Here is a 12,748-nt window from a genome sequence, read left to right on the forward strand (position 1 = left end):
TTATTAAATAAAGATGACAAAACTTATAGGAATTTTTTTGAGAATTTAAATAATATAACTAGTTTATGACAGTGCCAGGTACATATGAAATGCTGTTGTCATTACAAATCAAGAGTAAAGTTTAAATTACAAAGGATTAAATTACAGTCCAAGTAGAGTACATCAGACTATTTTCAAACAAAGTATAGAACAGCATTATACTATGTTGAGAAATTAGCATATGCCTCTTAATAACCTGCATCCAAATTTTTAAAGTGGCCAGGTATCATAATTATTAAACCCCGAAGGCACAGATTTAGCTGACAGTTACATAACCTGAACTAGTCCTCTAGTTCAATGGTGGTATTGATATAAAATCAGGAAGTTTAGTCACTTTATATTCAAAACAGAAGTTAAGGCAATTTAAGAATCAAGGAAAACCAAACAAGAGAAAAACTAATCTTATTTTTGTGAATGAAAATAAAGATGTCACAGGTATTTGAGATGTCTTACCTTCACCAATGAAGAATGTAAAGAGATGGAAAGAGAAGGAGAGACTAGATATTACATGATTTAACAATTCATATTGGAAGTTTTCATTCTTCAGGTCAACAGATCAACTATGATCTCAGGCAGTGCAAAAGACTGAACATACTGGTTGTTTCTATTGTGGAAAAGAGAGTGATTAAGCTCTCATCCCACCCAGGTTCACAGCAGACTCAGAGGGCTCACCCAGGAATGAATGAGTCACAGGTCCGATGTGATGATTGCCCTGGGCACACCTAAAGCAGTGATTAAATAGCTCGAAGCTTTAAAGTTGGAGGGAACCTCTGCATTAATTCTCCTCTGTGCTGAAATTAAGGCTGATTCTGGAGGATATCCAGTGATTGAAGGGATTTAGGACGATGGTCTTCTGCAACCCCCGCACAGGAACTAAGGACAACAGGCTCTCCACTGAGCAGAGGAAATGTAGGCTAGGGAGCTCTTGGGCTAATTTGTTTTTCATATACAATGAGTGTTTTCAAATGTAAACTATCAATTGTACTTCAAAAGTTGACTCAGTAAAATGAATTTTCAGTGAACTTAAACTCTAATTGGTCTGCAACAAATGAGCAACTAAAGATACAAAAATATTTCTTTATTCAAGTGACTAAGTCATTCCTTTGAATAAACACTACTCCCCCCACCCCCGGAATCTGTATTATAACACTTAACTCTCATTTTGTCACATGGGAAGACTTTATTATATGATCCCAAAGGATCATTTCTGGCTGCTCAAAACAATATATGTTAAGTTAATTGTCTCAGAAGACATAGTGGACGCTGGTTAGTTTCACTGGTTGACCATAATGATGCTGCCAGAGTAACTAGCTTAAGTTTTGTATATAAGGTTATCTATAGATTATCCATGCACTGTATTTCCAGGTTATCCATAGATGTCCATGCATTGCACATGCAGCTGTGCATTGAGAAATATTGTTTCATACTCAGTTTTACACAGTTTCACAATTAATATTAATTTTAAAATATCTACCATATTGTATATGTGCAAAAGATTTTCTGAAACCCTGCACCACTGTTCATTGCTCAAGAAAATATCTTTGGAGGAGTTATGAGGACAAAGTGAATTTATGTACAAAGTGACTCAGATACATAGATTTGATTGTGCTTAAAACTAAGAATAGATCAAACTGACAAACATGCAGAGTATATATTATTATTTTTGGTAAATAAGTTGATTACAAATGTATTTGAAGAAGTTGGTATTTATCTTCAGTTATAAGGTAACTGGAAATGCTCTTCTAGTAGAAAGATGAGCACAATAAGAAAAACAGTTTATCGTACTTAAAATCTGCCACTCTGAGTCTGTACTTCTCTCTTGTATGCATGGTTTCTCTTTTTCCATTTTGATTCAAGGGGCTTTGAACAGTGAACTCAATAATGAGAGCCACAGAGTTGAATTCAGATTTGGTTCATACTCTGGAGTTTACATTTTAATTGTTTCATTTGGGGCAAATGTTTAACTCCTTTGAGATTTTTTTTCCTTTAGTAAATCAGCTTGTAAACCTATGTTTATATGATATTTAAAAAAAGAAGTTAGAAATAGTCCCTGCATTCCCTCATTAAACTTTGCAAGGTCCAAGATAACCAGTAGTACTGTTTGGAAAACTATATATATATATATATATATATATATATTTAATTGAGGTACAATTGACATATAGTATTGTTAGTTCCAAGTGTACAAAATAATGACTCAATATTTATACATATTGTGAAATGATCACCATAAGTCTATTTAACATCTGTCACCTTGCATAATTACAAAAAATATTTTTGAGATATGTTTCCTTAGCAACTTCCAAATATACAATCCAGTTTTATTAGCTATATCCTCATGCTGTGTATTACATCCCCATGACTTATTTGTTATAACTAGAAATTTCTACCCTTTGAACTGCTTTACTCATTTTTCCCAGCCCACACACTCTGCCTTAGGCAACGAATAACCTGTTCTCTGTACCTATGGTTTGGGTTTGTTTGATTATTTGTGTTTGTTTAGACTTCACACATAAGTGAGATCATAAAATATTTGTCTTTTTATGTCTGACTTATCTCACTTAGCATAATGCCCTCAAGGTCCATTGATGTTGTCACACAGAACAAGCATTCTTATTTTATGACTGAATAATATTTAATTCTGAGTGTATATATATATATATATATATATATATATATATATATCCCGTCAGCAGCCGTCCGTCTCGAGAGACAATGGTGTAGCTTCTTAAGAGTCTATCTGGGAGGTAAGATGGCGGAGGAGTGAGGAGAGGTTGCGGTTTTAGGCTCCGGAGACCCGTCTGCAGTTTGGTCTAATTGCAGACAGAACATCTCAGTGAGCAGCTGGACATTGGCGGGAGTTGAGCCAAGGCACTGCTGGATTAGAGAAAATCCATCTGGGAACAACCTGTTTAGTGAGGATAGCGGAGAAAAAGGGGACGAAACGGGATTCCTGACTGGGGCGGCTGCCCGAGCTGTGGCGGGAAGCACACAAAGGATCTTTGGCGACCACAGGCTACCCCAGAGAGGAGTCGGGCGGAGAGCGGATCTCTGCCCGCTGGCAGAGACGGGACTCGACCAAGTGGCATTGGCGCTGAAGGACAGGAGACAGCGTGCTGCCGGGCAAGTGAGAACATAATTCTCCTTTATATTTTTCTCTAGTGGACGGTGGAGACGGGAGGAAAGTTTGGGTGTGGTAGGCCGTTCTGGAGGAGCCCAGGCGCAGGGGCGCGCTCATCCACTCCTCAACCCTACCATTGGGTCGTGGGGGCGCACATAGGGAAGTGCTCTCATTCACTGGCCCAGGTGTGCGGGGCCGTGAGTCCAGGCGTCCCTCGGACACTCCCCAACGGACATAAGATCAGTGCCCCAACGGGCACAGGGAGGGCCCACTGAACACACAGAGGACTGTGCACAGACACCCCTAGACAGCTCCCGTGGGCGCAGGGCCCTAGGCCGGAAAGCAGACCACTAGCGCAGGCTCTGTTTGTGCCCGCCCAGACGGGTGAGGGAACGGGGCGGCTGCAGCACGGGAACAGCGAGAGGCGGCGACCCACGGACGCTCGATTCCACTGAGCACAAGTGTCCCTGGCCCTGCCCTAAGAGGCGAGAGACCAACTCCCGGAGCTCGGCTCAGCGGGACTGAGGGCACGGGGCAGCGCGCGAGCGCGAAAGCACCTCAGCCCGGGGTCAGTGGGAGCTCTCGGGCCGCCTGTGCGGGCAGGGTCACCTCGGCGCGAACGGGGAACCGCCGCGGCCCAGCGAAAGCAGGAGCCAATCCCGGGGAAAGCGCTCGGGCCGCCCGCGCGGGCAGGGTCACCTTGGCGCGAACGGGGAACCACCGCGGCCCAGCGAAAGCAGGAGCCAATCCCGGGAAAAGCCATCGGGCCGCCCTCGCGGGCAGGGTCACCTCGGCGCGAATGGGGAACTGCCGCGCCCCAGCGAAAGCAGGAGCCAATCCCGGGGAAAGCGCTCGGGCCGCCCACGCAGGCAGGGACACCTCGGCGCGAACGGGGAACCACCGCGGCCCGGCAGCAGTGGGCTCCAACCGCGGGGCAAACTCTCGGGCCGCCCGAGCGCGCAGGGGCTTGCGCGCAAGGGCACCTCAACTGGCTACAGCGGGCAGCAAGGTAGCACGCCGTGCCGGCAACCGCGGGCGCGCACCATAGCGGCAACCGGGTGCGCACACCAGTCCGGCAAAAGAACAAGAACCTCTGACCTGCCACACTAGACCAGCTGCAGACCCAGAAAAAGAAGGCAACACACCAAGGCTAAAACGGAGTAAAAACATCGTTTTTCTTTTTCCAAATTTTTTCTCCCAAATTTTTTCTCCCTTGTTCTTTCTTTCTTCTTAATAATTTCTTTTCTTTCCTTCTTTCTTTATTCTTTTCCTGGGGTTTTTTTTGGGGGGGTTTTGGGGGGTATATATATATATATATATATTTTTTTTTTTTGTTGGTTCAATTTTTTTTTCTTTTCTCTCTTTTTTCTTTCTTTCTTCTGTATTCTTTCTTTTCTATCTTTCTTTGTTCCTTTCTTGCTTACCTTTTGGGGTTTTTTGGGGGGGTTGTGGTAAATTTTTTACTTTCTTCTCTTTCTCTCTTTCTTCTTTTCTTTCTTCTATTTTATTGGGGATTTTTTGGGGGGGTGTTTTTCCTCCACCTCTTCCAATAATAACAAACTTTATCTCTAACGTGTTGCATATAACCTCTCCTTCTCATCCTTTCTCTTTAATAGTGGTTTATTCGTTTGTGTGTCTAGCTTAGCCCCCCCTATTACTTTAAATAATACAATATAATTACTATATAAACCCAAATACAATACAATCCCACTTTCTTACTATACTAAGTATTTTTCTATCCTTTTCTTCTATTTTTCTTAACATACAATGTAAATATTACTAACTGGCTTGCACAGTCTCAACTATTATTAATCTATCAACCCCTCTATCAAAAATTATATTTTTCCTCCCCCAAAACAACTCGTATCTATTCTTCTTATAGTATAAAAGCTCAAATCTCTTTACATTTATATTAATACGGGCTAGTTGGCTAACGATAGCAGGATAGAGTGGGGGATACTTTCTGAGGGTGTGGGTCTCCTGCCTGGGCTGTGTGTTTATGTCTTTAACAGCATATCCACAAAAGAACTCAAGACAAAGCAGATAGAGTGACTCTCAACCAAGTAGCCAGAAGGAAGATCCTATCAAAGAACATCTGAAATATAACCGAACAGCATAAACAAACGACATAAAGGGTAACTCAAGACCATCAGGCTCAGGATATCAAAGAGACTGCACCACTGAAACTCCCAGACCTTCGATAAAGAATATTACACCACAAAGGAGGGAAGTCAAAGCAGACTACCCCCCCCAATAAATAAATAAATAAATAAATAAATAAAAACAAAAAGAATCCAACATGGTAAGACGCAAAAATAACCCCTCAATGTAAAGAAAAGAGGAATCCTCAGAAAGAGAGATAGACGAAATAGACATAGCCCAAATGTCAGACATGGAATTCAAAACAATGGTGGTAAAGAAGCTCAATATACTCGACATCCTTAAAATCAACTATGACAACCTTCAAGGAAGTTACCAGCAGCTCCAAGAAAATTACAGGGAACTTGCAGAGAACTACACCAGCATAAAAAAAGACATAGAAATCGTTAACAAGAACCAGGAAGAACTTAAGAATACAATCTCTGAACTGAAAAACACAGTAGAATCAGTCAAAAGCAGACTAAACGAAGCAGAGGATCGGATTAGTGAGTTAGAAGATAATGTAGAGAAAAACTCCCAGACAATACAGCAAAATGAAAAACGATTGAAAAAATATGAACAAGATGTAAGGGAATTACAGGATAGCATTAGGAAAAATAATTTAAGGATCATCGGAATACGAGAGGAAGAAGAAAAGGAACATGGAATTGAAAATCTGATAGGAGAAATAGTGACAGAAAATTTTCCGAACCTGATGAGAGGAAAAGCTATGCAAGTCCAAGAAGCACTGAGAGTTCCAATCAAGAGGAACCCCCAAAAACCCACTCCAAGGCACATCATAGTTAAAATGGCAACATTCCAAGACAAAGAGAGAATCCTAAAAGCAGCAAGAGAAAAGCAGCAAATAACATACAAGGGAGCTCCAATAAGGCTATCAACTGATTTCTCAACAGAAACATTACAAGCCAGAAGGGAATGGTCAAAAATATTTCAAGCAATGAAAAACAAAGGCCTACAACCAAGAATACTCTACCCAGCAAGGCTCTCATTCAAAATAGAAGGTGAAATAAGGAGTTTCTCAGACAAAGGAAGACTGAAAGAATACATCTCCACCAAACCAGCATTGCAGGAGAGGCTAAAGGGACTGTTCTAAGAAAAAAGAAGGAAAAAACAAGAGAGGAGAGGAACAGAGGTACAAAGGGAAATGAATAAATAAACGTCAATAATAACCTTAAATGTAAATGGATTAAATGCTCCAATTAAAAGACATAGGGTAACGGAATGGATAAGAAAACGGGACCCACATATTTGCTGTCTACAAGAAACACACCTCAAAACAACAGATTTACACAGACTGAAAGTAAAGGGATATAAAAAAATATTCCAAGCAAACGGACCGGAAAAAAAAGCCGGGGTAGCAGTTCTCATATCAGACAAAATGGATTTCAAAGCAAGGACAATAAAAAGAGACAAAGAAGGACATTTCATAATACTTAAAGGAACAATCCATCAAGAAGATATGACTTTGATAAACATATATGCACCCAACATAGGAGCACCCAAATACATAAAGCAAATACTAAAAGCCCACAAAAAGGATATCAACAACAACACACTCATAGTAGGGGACTTCAACACTCCATTATCAACAATAGACAGATCATCAAAGCAAAGAAACACCAAGGATATACAGGCATTGAACAACACACTAAACCACATGGATCTAACTGATATATATAGAACTTTTCACCCCAAAGAAGCAAAATATACATTCTTTTCAAGTGCACATGGGACATTTTCAAAGATAGACCACATGATAGGTCACAAAACAAGCCTCAACAAATTCAAGAAAATTGAAATCATATCAAGCATCTTTTCAGATCACAATGCCTTGAAACTAGAAATCAACCTCAGAGGAAAAAATCAAAGACACCCAAACTCATGGAGATTGAATAACATGCTATTAAATAATGAATGGGTTAACAATGACATCAAAGAAGCAATCAAGAAATTTCTAGAAACTAATGATAATGAGCACACAACAACCCAAAACCTGTGGGACACAGCAAAAGCAGTCCTGAGAGGGAAGTTTATAGCAATACAGGCATATCTGAAAAGGCTAGAAGAATCTCAAATAAAAAACCTAACCACAATGCTACAAGAACTAGAACAACAACAACAAACAAAGCCTAGGGCAAGAAGAAGGAATGAAATCATCAAGATCAGAGCAGAACTAAATGACATAGAGACTAAACAAACAATCCAAAAGATCAACAAAACTAGGAGCTGGTTCTTCGAAAAAATCAACAAAATCGACAAGCCTCTAGCCAGTCTAATCAAGAAAAAAAGAGAGAAGACACAAATAAACAAAATCAGAAATGAAAGAGGAGAAATCACGACTGATACCTCAGAAATACAAATGATAGTTAGAAATTACTTCAGACAACTGTATGACAAGAAATTTGACAATCTAGAAGAAATGGACAAATTTCTAGAAACATACAACCTTCCAAAACTGAATCAAGAAGAAGTGGAAAGTCTCAACAGACCAATAACAAAGAAGGAAATTGAAACAGTAATCCAAAATCTCCCGGCACACAAAAGCCCTGGACCGGATGGCTTCACAGGTGAATTCTACAAAACATTCAGGGAAGAACTAACTCCTATCCTCCTCAAACTGTTCCAAAAAATCCAAGAAGAGGGGAAAATCCCAAACTCTTTCTATGAAGCCAGTATTATCCTAATCCCCAAACCAGGTCAAGACACAACAAAGAAAGAAAACTACAGGCCAATATCACTGATGAACATCGATGCTAAAATCCTCAATAAAATATTGGCAAACAGGATCCAGCAACACATCAAAAAGATCATACATCATGATCAAGTGGGCTTCATTCCAGGGATGCAAGGATGGTTTAATATTCGCAAATCAATAAATATAATACATCACCTAAACAGAATGAAAGACAAAAATCACATGATCATATCAATAGATGCAGAAAAAGCATTTGATAAAGTTCAACACCCATTTATGATGAAAACACTCAGCAAAATGGGAATAAAGGGAGCATATCTTAACATAATTAAGGCTATATATGAGAAGCCTGAGGCCAACATCATACTCAATGGACAAAAACTGAAAGCATTCCCCCTGAACTCAGGAACGAGACAAGGTTGTCCACTCTCTCCACTCCTTTTCAACATAGTGTTGGAAGTCCTAGCCACAGCAATCAGACAATAAAAAGAAATAAAAGGAATCCAAATTGGGAAAGAGGAAGTGAAACTTTCATTATATGCAGATGATATGATAGTATACCTAGAAAATCCTATAAACTCCACTAAAAGACTACTCAATATAATAAGTGAATTTGGCAAAATCGCAGGGTACAAAATAAATATACAGAAATCTAAGGCATTTCTGTACACCAACAATAAAATAGCAGAGACAGAGACAAAAAAGAAAATACCATTTACTATAGCAACAAGAAAAATAAAGTACCTAGGAGTAAACTTAACCAAAGAGATAAAAGACCTGTACTCTGAAAATTACATAACATTGAAGAAAGAAATTAAGGAAGAAACAAATAAATGGAAGCAAATACCATGTTCTTGGATGGGAAGAATCAACATCATCAAAATGGCCATACTACCCAAAGCAATTTACAAATTCAATGCAATCCCTATTAAAATACCAATGACATATTTCACAGACCTAGAACAAATACTCCATAAATTCATATGGAACCAAAAAAGACCCCGAATAGCAAAAGCAATCTTGAGACGGAAGAACACAGCAGGAGGAATCACAACACCAGATATCAAACAATACTACAAAGCCACTGTAATCAAAACAGTATGGTACTGGCATAAGAACAGACATATAGATCAGTGGAACAGAATAGAGTCCAGAAATAAACCCAGGCCTCTATGGTCAACTAATCTTTGATAAAGGAGGAAGGAACATAAAATGGAGTGAGAAGAGCCTCTTTAACAAATGGTGCTGGGAGAACTGGATAGGGACCTGCAAAAAAATGAAACTAGACCACCAACTTACACCACACACGAGAATAAACTCAAGATGGATCAAAGACATAAATGTAAGCCGTGACACCATAAAAGTCCTAGAGGAAAACATAGGCAAGAAAATATCAGATATTTCACGTAACAATCTCTTCACGGATACATCTCCTAAAGCAAGAGAAATAAAGGAAAAAATAAATAAATGGGATTACATCAAACTGAAGAGTTTCTGCTCAGCAAAAGAAAACATCAGCAAGATGAAAAGGAAACCAACCATATGGGAAAACATATTTGCCAATGACATCACAGACAGGGGACTGATTTCCAAAATATATAAAGAGCTGATACGACTCAACATCAAGAAAACAAACAACCCAATTAAAAAATGGGCAAGGGACCTGAACAAACACTTCTCCGAAGAGGACATACAGAAGGTCCATAGACACATGAAAAAATGCTCAACATCATTAGCCATCAGGGAGATGCAAATAAAAACCACAATGAGATACCACCTTACACCAGTCAGAATGGCCATCATCAACAAATCAACAAGCAACAAGTGCTGGCGAGGATGTGGAGAAACGGGAACCCTACTGCACTGTTGGTGGGAATGCAGACTGGTGCAGCCACTATGGAGAACAGTATGGAATTACCTCAAAAGATTAAAAATGGAACTGCCTTTTGAACCATCGACTCCACTACTAGGATTATACCCGAAGAATCTTGAAACACCAATTCAAAAGAACTTATGCACTCCTATGTTCATAGCAGTACTGTTTACAATAGCTAAGTGCTGGAAACAACCTAAGTGCCCATCTGTAGATGAGTGGATCAAAAAACTGTGGTACATTTACACAATGGAATACTATGTAGCAGAAAGAAAGAAGGAACTCCTACCATTTGCAACAACATGGATGGAACTAGAGAGAATTATGCTTAGTGAAATAAGCCAGGCAAAGAAAGAAAAATACCATATGATATCACCTAATACAGGAAACTAAAGAACAACACAAACAAAGGAACTAAATAGAACGAAGAGCAGAATAGCAGTCAATAGGGGGGAGGGGAGAGGGAGAGAAGGGGGATAAGTAAGGGAAGGGTTTAATTAAAGAGCCTGTATAAAAGACTCATGGACATAGACAACGGGGAGGGATATGATTGCGGGAGAGGGGGGGGCTGGGTGGGGGAGAGAAATTGGGGGAAAAGGGGACAACTGTAATTGAAAAACCAAAAAAAAAAAAAAAAAAAAAAAAAGAGTCTATCTGCACCGCCGAGAATGGCTGTGCAGTCCGACTCGGGAGTGACACTGTATCTGTCTCCTCCCGTGTTGAATCGACATCTTGCGATGACGCTGGAGTGTCCTCTCCAGTGAAGCTGAAGCTACAGAGCCTGGGCAGGGTGATATGGAGGGTCTGCTGTTGCCCATGCAGCAGACCCCCCCTCTCTTCGCAGCTGAAGGGTCCAAGGGAAAGACGGAGTCGATACAGCTTGGCTTCAGGTGCGCCGCAGGAGTTGCCGGTGTTGACTACAACATCAAACCGCCTTAGGGACTCCGGCTCCGGATTTTCTGTCGGGGTTTACTCCCTTAGCCTTTCCCCTGAAGAGGTATGCCGCAAGGCAGCGGAGGTTTTTTGGAGTCAGAGTTTTCCTTCTCTCATGTGCCCTGACTGGAAGATCGAACCAGCGACACTTAGCTCGCAGGCCGACGCTCAATCCACTGAGCCAAACCAGCCAGCCAGGGACCATATATATATATATGCACCACATTTTCTTTATCCTTGCATCCATCTCCATTGAGGGACAGTTAGGTTATTTCCATTCTCTTGGCTATTGTAAAAAATGTTGTAGTGAACATGGGGTACATATATCTTTTCAAGTTGTGTTTTTATTTTCTTCAAATAAATACCAAGAAGTGGAATTGCTGGATCATATGATAGTCCTATTTTTAATATTTTTGAGGAACCTCCATACTGTTTTCTGTAATAACTGCATTTATATCTTCACTGACAATGCACAAGGTTCCCTTTTCTCCACACCCTTTGCCAGCACCTGTTACTTGTCTTTTTGCTGACAGCCATTCTAACACGTGTGAAGTGATATCTCATCATGGCTTTGATTTATGTTTCCCTGATGATTAGTGACATTGAGCCATTTTAGTATGGACCTATTGGCCATCTGTATGTCTTTTATTTATATCTTCTCCTTATTTTTTAATTGAATTGTTTTTTGTTATTGAACTATATGAGTTTTTTTTTTAATCGATTTTTGGATATCAGCTCCCAATCAGATATATGATTTGTAAATATTTTCTCTCATCTCTTTTGTTGTACAGAAGCTTTTTAATTTGGTGTAGTTTCACTTCCTTATTTTTGCTTTTCATAGCCTTTGCTTTTGGTGTCAAATACAAAAAGAACAAAAATCATCCCAAGACTGATGTCAAGGAGCTTGCCAGCTATCTTTTCTTCGAGGTGTTTTATGGTTTCAGTTCTTACATTCAGTCTTTAATCCATTTGATTTGATTTTTGTGTAGTGTAAGATAGTGGGTTCGGTTTCACTCTGCTTGTGGCTGTCCAATTTTCCCAACATCATTTATTGGAGCGACTGTGTTCCCTATTGTATATTCTTGGCTGCTTTGTCATAAACTAATTGCCCATATATGCATGGCTTTATTTCTGTGTTCTCTATTCCGTTTCATTGATCTACAAGGTCTGTCCAGAAAAAGTCCAAGCACTGTTAATATGATGAGAAAGGTGTGCACGACATTGATGCAACCTGGCAGCCAAGGAGAGAGGACTGGAATGTGCAAATTCACTGTACTGGTCAGTGGGTGTGGTAGATGACATTGAGTGAATATGTGTACTGTGTGGCTGTCACATTGACAATGACTGAGTAGAGCAATGAATCTACATCAAATTTTGCATTAAGCGTGAACATTCCTCTGCAGAACAATTTAGATGATTCAGAAGGCCATAGCTATGGGCAACTGGTGACTGGCAGCTTCATCATGACAATGAACCTGCTTATGCATCACATCTCATGCACAGTTTTTTGGTAAAACATCAGATCACCCAGATGACTCAGCCCCTGTACAGCCCAGATTTGGCACTCTGGCTTTTCCCCAAACTGAAATAACCTTTGAAAGGGAGGAGATTTCAGACTATCAGGAAAATATGACAGGGCAGCTGATGGCAATTGGGAGAACTCTGTGAGGTACCAAGGTGTCAACTTTGCAGGGGACTAAGGTGTCATTGTCCTATATACAAATGTTTCTTGTATCTTGTATCTTCCTCAGTAAAGGTCTCTATTTTTCATATTAAATGGCCGGATACCTTCTGGATAGACCTTGTATATGTCCGTTTTTATGCCAAAACAATACTGTTTTTATTAATATTGCTTTGTGGTATGGTTGAAATTAAGGAACATAATTTCCAGCTTTGTTCTTCTTTCTTTAGACTACTTTGAGGCCTT

The sequence above is a fragment of the Furipterus horrens genome, unplaced genomic scaffold (genome assembly GCF_987537825.1).
Source record: "Furipterus horrens unplaced genomic scaffold, mFurHor1.1.pri manual_scaffold_4, whole genome shotgun sequence".
Taxonomy (NCBI): domain Eukaryota; kingdom Metazoa; phylum Chordata; class Mammalia; order Chiroptera; family Furipteridae; genus Furipterus; species Furipterus horrens.